General features: G+C 43.1%; 1 protein-coding gene across 1 annotated transcript in view; it reads right to left on the bottom strand.

The window, feature by feature from the left end:
* ETV7 (ETS variant transcription factor 7) overlaps positions 1-12,595 on the bottom strand; it is a 741,840-nt gene that overhangs the window by 593,631 nt on the left and 135,614 nt on the right. The window lies entirely within an intron of this gene.

Raw genomic sequence — 12,595 nt, forward strand, 5'->3', positions numbered from 1 at the left:
GAGTGTATGGATAAGGAACTGTGTGTGTATTTCTTTCCGCCGAAGTCTGTCTCTGCAGTTTGTACTCGAGCGAGGGGTGGGAGGTGAGAAGAAATTTTTCGCACCGGGTACCACCTGACCTTGCTATGCCACTGTCAAGGCCTGGTATTTTTCACTGAAGTTCTTTCTTTTCAGCAAGGCCAACAGACGGCTGCACTTGACCTAACTTTCATTGCAACCACTCGCTAATCTTTAGGAAACAGGGCAGCTATTGAGGAGGTTACCAGACAAAAGGATGTTGTGCAGGAACCTCCCATTCCCAAGAGGTTTTCCTGCCCCAGTCTTGCACGCTGGCTGGTCTGAATTATTATCTGCTCACTCTTCAATGGAGAACAATCCTTATCAGGGGTTGGCAGCCTAGCCCACTTGCAAGCATAGCACAGCCGTTGGCAACTTGATTCCATTGGGAGGCAGCAATAGCAGTGCATTGTCTCCCACAGACAATATAAAATGTGCATGTTGCTACGAATGCAGGGCACATGCAAGGGAATCCAACTGCTATTGACAGCCACAAGTCCAGTAAATGGTGGGATGAGAGCGGGGGTGGGGGGAGAGAAATTCAGTTCATTCCACATTTAAAGGCAAATTTACCCAATTCACTCTTCCAAAACAAGATGCAAACCAAAACACAGTCATCCATCGAAATTTGCAACACAGTTTTCTAGGCAAGTAATTCGTACAAAAATGAACATGCTAAAGTGTGCATAAAAAGCATCTTTTATTTAAAATAGCAGACACAAATGCTGTAGGAAGTATTGCTCTCCCAAAATGTATATATAAGGACAAATTGCTTACAAATATCTGTCTGTTGTGAGAAATTCACACTCAAACGCTGCTGAATTTTCAGAATGACTTGTTAAATTCATAAACTGTTTTCTAATCTCAAGGCTGCTTGGTGGGTGAGGCGCTCTGGTTTTCATTCTGATTGTGGGTGGGAAAGAAAGGGATAAACCTCCCTCTCCTCATGCCACAATCTTGATAACAATTTGTGTGTGTGTGTGTGTGTGTGTGTGTGTGTGTGTGTGTGTGTACACATCCCACCAGTCATTAATTAAAGGGAGGGAAAGAGGCGTACCTGCATACATATAGTTTGGCCCTCAGAAAATTAGCTGTGAGCCCCAGGCACAATAATCCCAGACACTGTGAAGAAATAAGGCAAAAGAAACTCTGAGCATGTAAGGAGTGTATTTCTCATGTCATTGAGCAAACAGCCACATGCAAACACATTTGGGATTAGAGTCTGTCTTCTGGATAAAATTAATCCTAACCGCATGGCTTTTTAGAAATTAGACAACTATTGTCAGTAGCAGGGGGGCAGGGTAGATATGGTACCAAATCCTCCTTTTCTTTTTTGATAAAGAGTTAAACAAATTCAGAAATGAAGTCACTTTGAGTTCTGGTTTTAAAATACATTCAATCCCCTCTTGGCATAACTCTGTGTGACTTGCAGGTAAATTTCCATAGTTGAGGCAATAACCTTCCCTCGGGAAATTCTGTCTTTTTAATACGATTAAGGAGGGTAAAAATTAGTGAGGAATTAAATATAGCACGGAACAGAAGAACAATTAACAGCTGCCATTAGCAGCCACTGGACCGACCAGCAGTGGGACAGAGGCCGCAGCCGGATGGAAAGGGAGGCTGGCCGGGGAAGCAGACAGGCATTATCCGGTAGTGATTGGAAAACCTAACCAGCTTCGTCTGGCATAGAAGTTTCAGCAGCTAGATTCCGAATGCCTAGCGACTCCAGTGGCAGCGTGGTCAGGACCACACTAAACACGCAAGTCTCTTGCCTTCATTTAATCAGAAGTAAACATACACCCTTAATAGTTTCCTTGTGCTTCCTACTTCCTTGAAAGATGAATTGATTGTAGGGCGAAGGTCACACCAGTTCCATATACATGGCCAAACACTATCACTACTGGGGAAATAACGTTAAGTAGCAGGGTGTTGTGGTTTTATTTCTTTATTTCATAAAATTTATACGCCTCTTGATCAGGGCTGTCTTAAGCATATCGGGCGCCGTGGTGCAAAGCTCCCTCCAGCACACACACAGACACACAGACACACTGTTTCCCAGAGTTGTTGACCTTTTTTAGGGAGGAAGGCACTGCCGGCAGGGCAGGAGGAGGCAGACAGGGGCTGGAAAAAAGAAAAAAGCAAGACAACCTCAAAGCGGTTTGCAAAAAGGTAAAACAAACAGAGGGAAAAAATCACAACCTTACTTTTACAAAATTTAAAATACTAAAGCAGATTAAAATAACATCAACTTTCTCAACATCCGGGTTGTTGCTGTTGTTATTGTTTAGTCGTTTAGTCATGTCCAACTCTTTGTGATCCCATGGACCAGAGCATACCAGGCACGCCTGTCTTCCACTGTCTCCCGCAGTTTGATCAAACTCATGCTGGTAGCTTCGAGAACACTGTCCAACCATCTCGTCCTCTGTCGTCCCCTTCTCTTTCCCAGCATCAGGGTCTTTTCCAGGGAGTCTTCTCTTCTCATGAGGTGGCCTAAGTATTGGAGCCTCAGCTTCAGGATCTGTCCTTCCAGTGAGCACTCAGGGCTGATTTCCTTCAGAATGGATAGGTTTGATCTTCTTGCAGTCCATGGGACTCTCAAGAGTCTCCTCCAGACCAGAATTCAAAAGTATCAATTCTTCGGTGATCAACCTTCTTTATGGTCTAATTCTCACTTACATACATCACTACTGGGAAAACCATAGCTTTAACTATACTGACCTTTGTTGGCAAGGTGATGTCTCTGCTTTTTAAAAATAAAAAAGCAACATCTGGGTAGACTTGTCTAAACAAGAATGTTTTCAGCAGGGGCCAAAAACAGTACTATTGATCTCAGTAGGCAGAGAATTGCAAAGTGCAGGTGCTGCCACACTCATTGATTGAGTTCTTAGAAATGCGGAATGGGTATTATGTGGCACGCTTCACTGGTTTCATATGCATTTCCAAAATAAATTATAACTCCATCTCCTAATATGCAATTATAAGATTGCAACTTTCAATACAGGCTCCCTTACAGAGGTGGTAGAATGCCAACCTCTGCCCTGAAACTCTGTTAGTGAGTTTGCAAAATAACCTCAAACTGCTGTTGTTCAGCCCCCATAACCCCTCTCATATGTATTGGATTGTCCCCCACAGCACAATCATTCAGGAAGCAGCTTAAGACCGCTTTGTTCCTGCCGGCTTTGGGGGCATAACAGGAGTGACGCCATTTGTACAATGAAAGTTGGTGATTATTTACATTTGATTCTGTAAGGTGGTTCTACTTTTGCTTTTAGTTCTAGAACTAAAGCTCTAGTTCTGTTGGTAGTTGTCCTGGCCTCTCGTAAGAAGAGTGGAGGGATAAAAGGAACAGTAACAGTGGTAGAGAAGAAAGAGGGAATGAAGTTCCTGTGTGAAATGTAATGGGATCGCTAACCACCCCATGTTCAGTATTTATATTATTACCAATATCTTTCCCAGTGATATAACTCCAGGCTGTGGCTCTCCAAGCTTCATTCTCTAGCCCTTGGAATTCTCCCCAGGCCATACACTCCCTGCCACTGTTTCACACCTGAAGTCTTTGGCTGCCTGGAAGGTGCCCTGGACCTCTGACAATACCTGTTGCTTGTCTGGATGGAGGACAGAGATGGGTGTGTATAGAAACTAGCCTACTGTACAAAGATAAAATTCATACCGTTCAACTGTCCTGATTCAAGCAGGACATCCCAGAATTACCGAAGCCATCTCAGCTTCCGATTGCATCCTGGTATGTCCCAGTTTTTGGTCCAGCACAATGGCATTTGAGTCAGTTGGCTTGTAGCAGAGCGCAAGACCAAAAGGTGCTTGTTTTTTGGTCTCACTCTTGCATGAATCAGCTGGTTCCCACAAGAGCTCAGGCCCAAAAGACGCTGGTTTGGGGCCACACACTCTGACATGAATCAGCTGGCTCACAACAGAGCACCGGACCAAAAAATGAGCATCCCAATTTTGACATTGGTATGAAAATCTGCATGCATCCACTTTTGCCTCTTGGCCCTCAGAAAGCTGATCAGAAGGGAATGTGGCCCTTAAAAAGATTTCCCACCCCTATTATAACCTCTACTAAAGGTAAAGGGACCCCTGACTGTTAGGTCCAGTCGTGACTGACTCTGGGGTTGCGGTGCTCATCTCGCTTTATTGGCCGAGGGAGCCGGCATACAGCTTCCAGGTCATGTGGCCAGCATGACTAAGCCGCTTCTGGCAAACCAGAGCAGCGCACGGAAACGCCATTTACCTTCCCGTTGGAGTGGTACCTATTGATCTACTTGCACTTGATGTGCTTTTGAACTGCTAGGTTGGTAGGAGCAGGGACCGAGCAACGGGAGTTCACCCCGTTGCGGGGATTCGAACCGCCTTATAACCTCTACTAGAAGATGTGAATAAGACCATTTTCTTCACAGCCAGAAGCCCTAGTATGCTTCATTCATCTACTACATATACTTCAAAAGAAGAGGGACCTTGGAGATTAAGGGTTTGTTTTTTCTGCTGATGTTACTACTAGCTGGACAAGGGTCTGGAAAATGCAAGCTCCCTAGCTGCTAAGTAATCAGGGAACCATATCTCCACTTGGCTCCCACAGGAAATCAATTTCCTTCCCTCCAGGCAAAACAACAGACAGACTGGTTTTTAAAGCTTTAGATTTGGGGGATGCTATTCCTTCATCACTTGTTCTGCTGAATCACGGCAGCATCACATTCCGCTCTTTAGAAAATGGCTAGATCAAAAGAGGTTATTTAAATATAAGGAAACAGAGAATGTCCATAATGTGGATTGGGGGCTGCTTCATCTGTTATGAAGTTCTGGCCTGGAAAATGTGATGTACAATTTACTATGAAACTTATGCACACATAATAAATGCTCGTTTCGGCCGTATTTATCCATGTGCATGCTCTAGGAAGTTGTAATTGCGCTACTTGGTGTAGTTTTATGAATCGGGACAACTGCTTGGCATAATTTACTGCAAGACAGCCATACTATTCTGTGACACAAAAAGGCTACCTTTCTAGGTTTCCCCTACATCAAGAAGTTCATGATAGTATGAGCTGTTGGGTCCTCCTTCACTGGAGGTCTTAAAGACTGGGTGGCCAAATATCAAGGATGCTGCAGTAGTGGACTTCCTACATTAGCAAGGGGCTGGACCACAGAGGTGGAGTGTGGTGGGGGTGGTGGGGGTGGCACGCACTGGGTGCCATCCCTGAGGGGGGTGACAAAATCCTGGCTGGGCCCGATTGCAGCTATGCTGGATTGCACACACCCCCAACCAACTCAAGTGATACATCTGTACATACAAATACCCTTTACATTTCCAGCACTCTCCAAAGGAAGAGGGGATACCTTGAATTGCCCACTTCTCTGAAAGTGGAAGCATGAAATGATATGATGTATATATATATATAAATTGACCAAGACAGCAGCCTGCCTTTGGATTCGAATTATATGTACCTGAACAGCTGAGATTGCAAACCCACCTATTTTTCTGACTATGAGAAATACTTCCTCCAGGTGAGTCAACTAGGTTTGGTCTGAAATTTGACCCTACTATAAAAGCCTGTTGTTGACAAAGCCCATTTGAGTAACTGGACAATGCCGCTCCTGAACATCCGCTGACTCATTCAGCCTCCATAATTGCTTGAGTGGAATTATACATTATGATGAAGCCTTCAAACTCTGCTTTGCTTGCTTGTCAGTAAATCAATCAGAAAGTTCTGACGAAGATGTAAACTATAAGAGAAAACTGAAGAATGAGTAGCACTTTGCAGTTTATCGCCTATAAAAATGAGTGTTTAGTGAATTTTGTTTACAGGATCATGACACTTCCTTTTAACAAAATGCCTTGAAGGTAACATATATTTCATACGGCACCTTTAATCCCAGAGGATTTAAAAGTCCTTGGTATCATTTTTCAATCATCACTGAAATGCAATTTGATTAGAATGTTCAAAGAGATTTCCATATATATATATATATATGTCAAATGGGACTATGAAGACCCTGGGAAGGCTCACATCACACTGCAAAAAAGCCACAAGCATGAATCCTGAGAACATTCAACAAATATCCTGCTGTGGGATTCAATTCATTATGGCAATTGCAGCTGCTTCCAGGTACGAAGCTTCTTCAGACATGTAAACCATTGTTTAGTATATTACTTGGGGCTGAGCTCCTTGGAAACCAGACATCAGTTGCAGATGGACAACACTGAACCACCTAAACGTTTCTGATTCCAACATGTATGGTACTCTCAGGACCACAACTTGAAGTAAACCCACAAAACAAACACACATGTATGGAAAGGATACATCAGAATGAGCTGTGACCATGCTAAGTTTTTTGGAGTCACTTCTGTAAGATGCACTCAATGGGGATCTAGGAAACAGATTACAGTACCCACGGATAGTAAGTAATCCATTTTTTCTTGTAACTCTTAGAAGGGACACTGCACACTGTTTAAAATCTAATTTTGGATTTGAAGCACCTGAGTACTTGCAAAATTTCCATAGATCTCTAAGACATGTGGAAAGGGAGGAGGCATGGCAAAGCGCATGAGTCCCACATGTATTTGAAACTTACCAAGGAAGAGACATGCAAGTTCCCTTTTGCACACAATTCTGTGAAATAGTGCTTTTCGTTGCTTATCAGAATGTGTGAAACAGCTCTGAAGGTTCCTTAAATCTAAGCAGCAGAAAGTGGCACAATGAATACTGAATCAGTGCACCTGAATCCCACAAGCCACATGTGGCAGGGATGAAACCTGCCCGATCCTGGCTGACTGGTTAAGTCCAGATAAACCAGCAGGATCAGTACAACTGGCACTGTGCAAACCAGGCATAGGCAAACTCAGCCCTCCAGATGTTTTGTGACTACAACTCCCATCATCCCTGACCAATGGTCCTGTTAGCTAGGGATAATGGGAGTTGTAGTCCCAAAACATCTGGAGGTGCCGAGTTTGCCTATGCCTGGTGCAGACTATCAACTCTAAAATTCTACATTTTAAAGACTATAGTTGCTGGGGAATGATGTCCTTTGGATGCAGCGTTAGGTATGAATGGATGCTGAAATATACTTGGAGTCATGTAGTGATTTCATGCTCTTTATTGCAGCTCGTAAAACAGTGAGTGAATTTCCCCCCAAACCTCAGGCTTTATATACATTATTTACACAATGAGTCCCATCTGATTGGTTGATTCTGCTTCCCTCCTGGAGCCTGATTGGGCTGCCAATCAGTTGTTGCATTCTAGGATCCTACCTGCCTATTTTTCTAGGATCCAAGCTTAGTACATAACAGATGCTTAGAGAAAATCAAGAACTGGCAACTCCTTTACTTGAATTCTGTTGATTGTGTCTACAGCCACATCTGTACTACAAAGTTAAAGCAGTCTGGAAAATGGCAAGTGTCATGGCTTCTCCCAAGGAACTCTGGGAATTATGGTTGTATCAGTGTGATTTCTCTAGCAAAGATCCCTAATCCACCTCTGGGAGAAATACCATTCTCAGGGTTCTTTGAGGGGAAGTGAAAGTTAAATTGTCTACTGCTTCTGATAAAGAGGTTGCTCCAACAGCAACAAGCAGCACAAAAAGGTCATTATCACCTTTCAGCTACTGGAACAAAACTGACAGCTTGCCTATTTACATTATAGTTCAGCTAAACTGTTCCTGAAGAGCAGCTAATCCATTTTGTAGCTCATTTCTTAAATCTGTTTTATGGTTTGTTCCAAACACAATATGAGAAATGTGCCCATGAATCACCAAAGAACCTGGCACCTTTTCCTCAGATTAAATTTTAAACCTTTTCTCTGGGTCATGTTAAATGATAGTTAGTGCTTCCATCAGTTTATGATGTACCAGTCAAGGACAGAGATATTAAAAGCAAGGCTGGAAGCTATATCATGATCACAAAGTCCTAGAGCAAAGGAAGGATTTTTTAAAATGTCCATTATGGAAAAAAATGTGTTCTCAGCCTGTTAAAACCATCTTATGAGAACTTCCAATAATTTCATTAACATCTCCTCATGTTAGGGACAGGATCAGAAGAAATTCTCACTCTGCAAAAATGATGGGAACGAGTCACCTGTCAATGGTTCTATCACATCTAAAAAGAACTTGGGAATCCAGTCTCACTCCCAAGGAAATGTGTTTGAGACTGGCATTGTGGTTGCCCATACATATATTTGGCCAGTAAATATATGGCTTCCTAGGACCATTCCACCCCACTACCAGCTAGAGTACTGTGCTCACAGTGATACCAAATTCATGGTAAAGCATTCATCTACTTGCTTCAACATAACCACAAATTAGGGCTTGCAACATTCCTTTGCTCAGCTCACTTTCTAAAGGCTTGCAATGACATGGTACGGACATGGTGAATCAGCATGGTGAGCCATACTTGTGGTGAATCAGGCAGGCAACTGCTTGGCCACAAATTTGGGAAATATCTCAAGCACCGCAAATGTAGTTTTGAACAAGGCAGAAGTGCTGAATGAATTGCCCCTGATTCCACATCTGGGTCTAGTGCCGGATTTACGTATAAGCTAAACAAGCTATAGCTTAGGGCCCCACTCTCTTGGAGGCCCCCAAAAATTAAAGGAATAAAAAACAAATAAAATAAAACCTACATACAGCAAGTGTTTTGTGTTGTGTAGGCTCCTATTTGTTATGTGCAAATGGCTTTAGATACCTATTAGGTCCATAAATTACCATATAGCATATATTCAACACAAACAACAGTGGCAATTTGTTGTTGACAAAGGACAGCTGGACATATAAAAGGCCCCATTACCTTCAGTAGCTTAGGGCTTCATCAAACCTAAATCCGGCCCTGTCTGGCTCTCACAAGGTTTTAGTATTTGGGGAATAAGGCGTGCAAGAATTTCATCTCTTCACAAAAGTAATACGGGCCTCTGTGTGATGAACTTTCCTGACCTGAGTACAGTCATTTTGTGCAATGCCAAGAAGAAACACCAGTGGTTTCAGTGACTAAAGTTTAATTATTGCCAGAATATTGGGAGGTTGATGACGATGAGAGCCAGTTCTCCACTATTCTGAGTGGAGTGGGAACCACCTATGGTGAAACCAAGTAAACTCATTAGAATACATAATTTTTTAAACTATGAAGTATTGTAAGGCGTCTCCTTGGTTTCACCATATTTGGTGATAATCATAGGGTTCCTGCTCCACTCAAAATAGTAGACACTGACTCACCTATAGCTTAAATAGAAACAGAAATAGAATATTTCAGGCTGAGAGATTTTGGTAGCATCCGTCTATCTCAAGAGAAAATAGAGTGTGCTTCTGGGGGTAAAGTCTAACCACTGTGTTAGCAGCACTGAAGTGACCTCCTTGGGGCATGAGCCTGGGCAATAAGATATGGAGGTCCTGGGCTGCCCGGATGACAAGACCCCCACCCCAGCCTCACTGACATACATTGGTACCTTGGGTTAAGAACTTAATTCGTTCTGGAGGTCTGTTCTTAACCTGAAACTGTTCTTAACCTGAAGCACCACTTTAGCTAATGGGACTTCCTGCTGCTGCTGCGCCGCAGGAGCACAATTTCTGTTCTCATCCTGAAGCAAAGTTCTTAACCCAAGGTAATATTTCTGGGTTAGCAGAGTCTGTAACCTGAAGCATATGTTACCTGAAGCGTATGTAACCTGAGGTACAACTGTAGTTCAAAGGAAAGCAGAGCAATATATTTGGCACCGGCTTGGCTGCATGAGTTGCCAGAAGGAGGTATACCAGGCATACAAGACTCCATCCAACCATGTTAGGGACCCCACTCCAGATTTATGTAGGATGTCCCACAAGGCAGCAGAAGTGTAGGATCAGAGTTATCCTTCTCCTAGATGGGCTTCTTTCCCAGGTTGACAAGCTCCATCTGCCCCTCACTTCCCTCTACAGCTTGTACAGAAACCACCTTCTTGACTCTAGGGTTGCCTTATTTCAAAAAGTGAAAATCCAGACATTTTGGCAAAGTTTTTTGAGCTTTTTTTCTACACTTCTGACATTTAAGCAATTTCCGCCCGGACACTGTTTTCAACGGCCAAATCCTGGCTATGTCTGGGAAATTCCGGACATATGGCAACCCTATGTTAGACCCATTATTGGTCTCATCTGCACCATCTGCCAGAGCCTGTCTTTGCATGTAGGGGAAGTCCCTAACTGAGACTCATCTGCTACCCTCACCTGGTTTAGCTGGCCAGTTGAAACTGTTCCCAGGGTGTGGCTGCTGTTGCATGCTGATGGCTTCTAGGAGGCACAGCAGAGAGCTGAGTGCAGGTTGTGATGAAAAAGTTGGTTTTGCTGGACCGGTTGGATCAAAAAGTGTTTCTTTTGTTTTGTTTTTCCCTGCCAGCAAATGGTTAATGAACAGCAGCCTCCAACTGGCCATTGTTCCAGGAGGGAGAGTTTAAAAGGAGAGGATTTGAGAGATGGTTAGGTAGAGTAAGGTTGGGTGAGTGGGTTGGAATAGAGGTTTGAGAGGTTAGGAGATAGGTAGGTAGAAAGTGAATTTGAGGTAGAAAGTGAATTTGAGAGTTCGTTCTGGGGGAAAACAACTTCCACTCTTAATGTATTGTGAAGGACGGAGTGTGGTGTCCTGTAGGAGGAATAGACCGGAATTTTACTGGGAGGCAGAGGTTGAGCCAGGAGAAGTAGGAGCTGGAAAGGAACAGCCTACTTGGGACTCAAATCTAGTCTGGAGGGGAGATTCTTCTAAGGAAAAGAAGAAACTCCCAAACCCAGTGAAGGGAAGGAGGTATGGAGAGCCCTTGGGTCTATTGCTTAAGGTACCTCAGGAGCAGGATTGTTCAAGGGGGAGGATAACTGAAAGAATCACTGTATAAAGGAACCCAATCTATAACGCAAAAACAACTGAGGATGAATTAAAGTGTAATTGTACTGTATGCCTGAAGCAGCCCAAGTTTAATCCATTTTTGTTACATGCTATCTTACCTTAAATAAATCTTTATTTAAAGAAAACTTGTCTGAGACTCCAACTTACTAAATATCCCCTCACAAAGGTCCCCCACAGGATACTCTGGGTTAGAATTTTAAGAGGAAAGGAAACCTTCAAGTAAAGGGTTGTTCAGTGAGGTGAGGGCAAATTCTCTAAGTGAGAGGGGGCCCAATGGCATGAGAAGAAAAAGTGCCGTCGCACTCGTCACATATGGTGGAGACCAAAGGTAGACAAACTACACAAGAAGGAGCACAACAGGTCCCTCAGCAGAGGTATGACTCAGTTTAGTCATGATCCATAAACTTGTCTACAGACAAACACCAGCTCCCTCAGCCTGAAAGGGGAGATGAGCACAGCACCCCATAGTCAAATTTGACTGGGCTTAACCATCTAGGGGTCCTTTATCTTTACCTTACCTCCCCTAACACCCCACACACCCCATATATAACAAATATAGAAAAGAATATTCCATAATTCCTTAAATTCTTATTTTTGAGCCTGGTGTCTAACTAAAGAAACCATGTACAATATTGAGGAGAGTCTTCTAACTGAGGCACAATAATCCAAATAGGTAGCAGTAGTAGTCAGAGGCTTTTGCATATATCTTGGAGACAAGTGATGGCACCTAAGATGATTAGCCCACAAACTATGTGTTTTTGTGAAATAGACACATTAGCCATATTCTGGATGCCAACCATACTTATGCTGCAAAGCTAGGGGCAAAGCAACTGCAGATCCTGAAAAGTAATCAATAAAACCTGTACAAAAATAGTAACTGCTCTATTTTGCAATCCCCTGGGAGTCAACATGTATGAAGAAGGCTTTGTCGTCTGGCAGGTTTGCAGGGTGTGGGTTTCCTCTCATAGAATTCCCAGATTAGCAGGGGCCTTGGGCTGCCAGAACTATTCCGGCTCAATTCTCACAGCCTGTGGTTAAAAATGCCAAGGGCTAGCCTACAGTTCACCTCTTACAAGAGGCTGAAGGTATAAAGAGAGAAGCAAGATCCACTTCCTAGTCCAAATCCACACTCTGAAACAGAGGCAGGAACAAAGGTTTTCAGGTTTTAGAACTAGGAAAGATGTCTTTCTGTGACTCTGGAGGGTAGCTGCCAATCAAGAGCTGAATAATAGAAAGCCCCTCCAGACTAGTGTTTTATTGTTTTTTCTGCAATCTGTTCTTGACTCAATAATAGTGCGTTTATGGTGAATTTGTTCTTAGTTTGTTCCATGTTGCATCTCTAACGCTGCCACATTATTGCTGTCTGGAGGGGCTATCGTGAAACAAAAATGGGGAAAAGATAAACCAGAACATTTGTGGTATATATAATTACGGGATTTCACCAGGACGTTATGGGATATGCGTGTGACCATCCAACATTTTTGCACACACAAACAATATTGAATTTGGGATTGTGTATGACCACCTTGATATCCTCATGAGCAGGAATCATCATGAATGCATAATGAAAAGGTCTGGAGGGACCCAGAGTACATTGAAGTATAAGACCTCAACTGCCTAACCCAAAAAGTTAAAATACTAGAAATGATGGAATAAGTGGAGCTGAGGATAATT

The sequence above is a fragment of the Podarcis gaigeae genome, assembly GCF_964106915.1.
Source record: "Podarcis gaigeae genome assembly, chromosome: 6".
NCBI lineage: Eukaryota > Metazoa > Chordata > Lepidosauria > Squamata > Lacertidae > Podarcis > Podarcis gaigeae.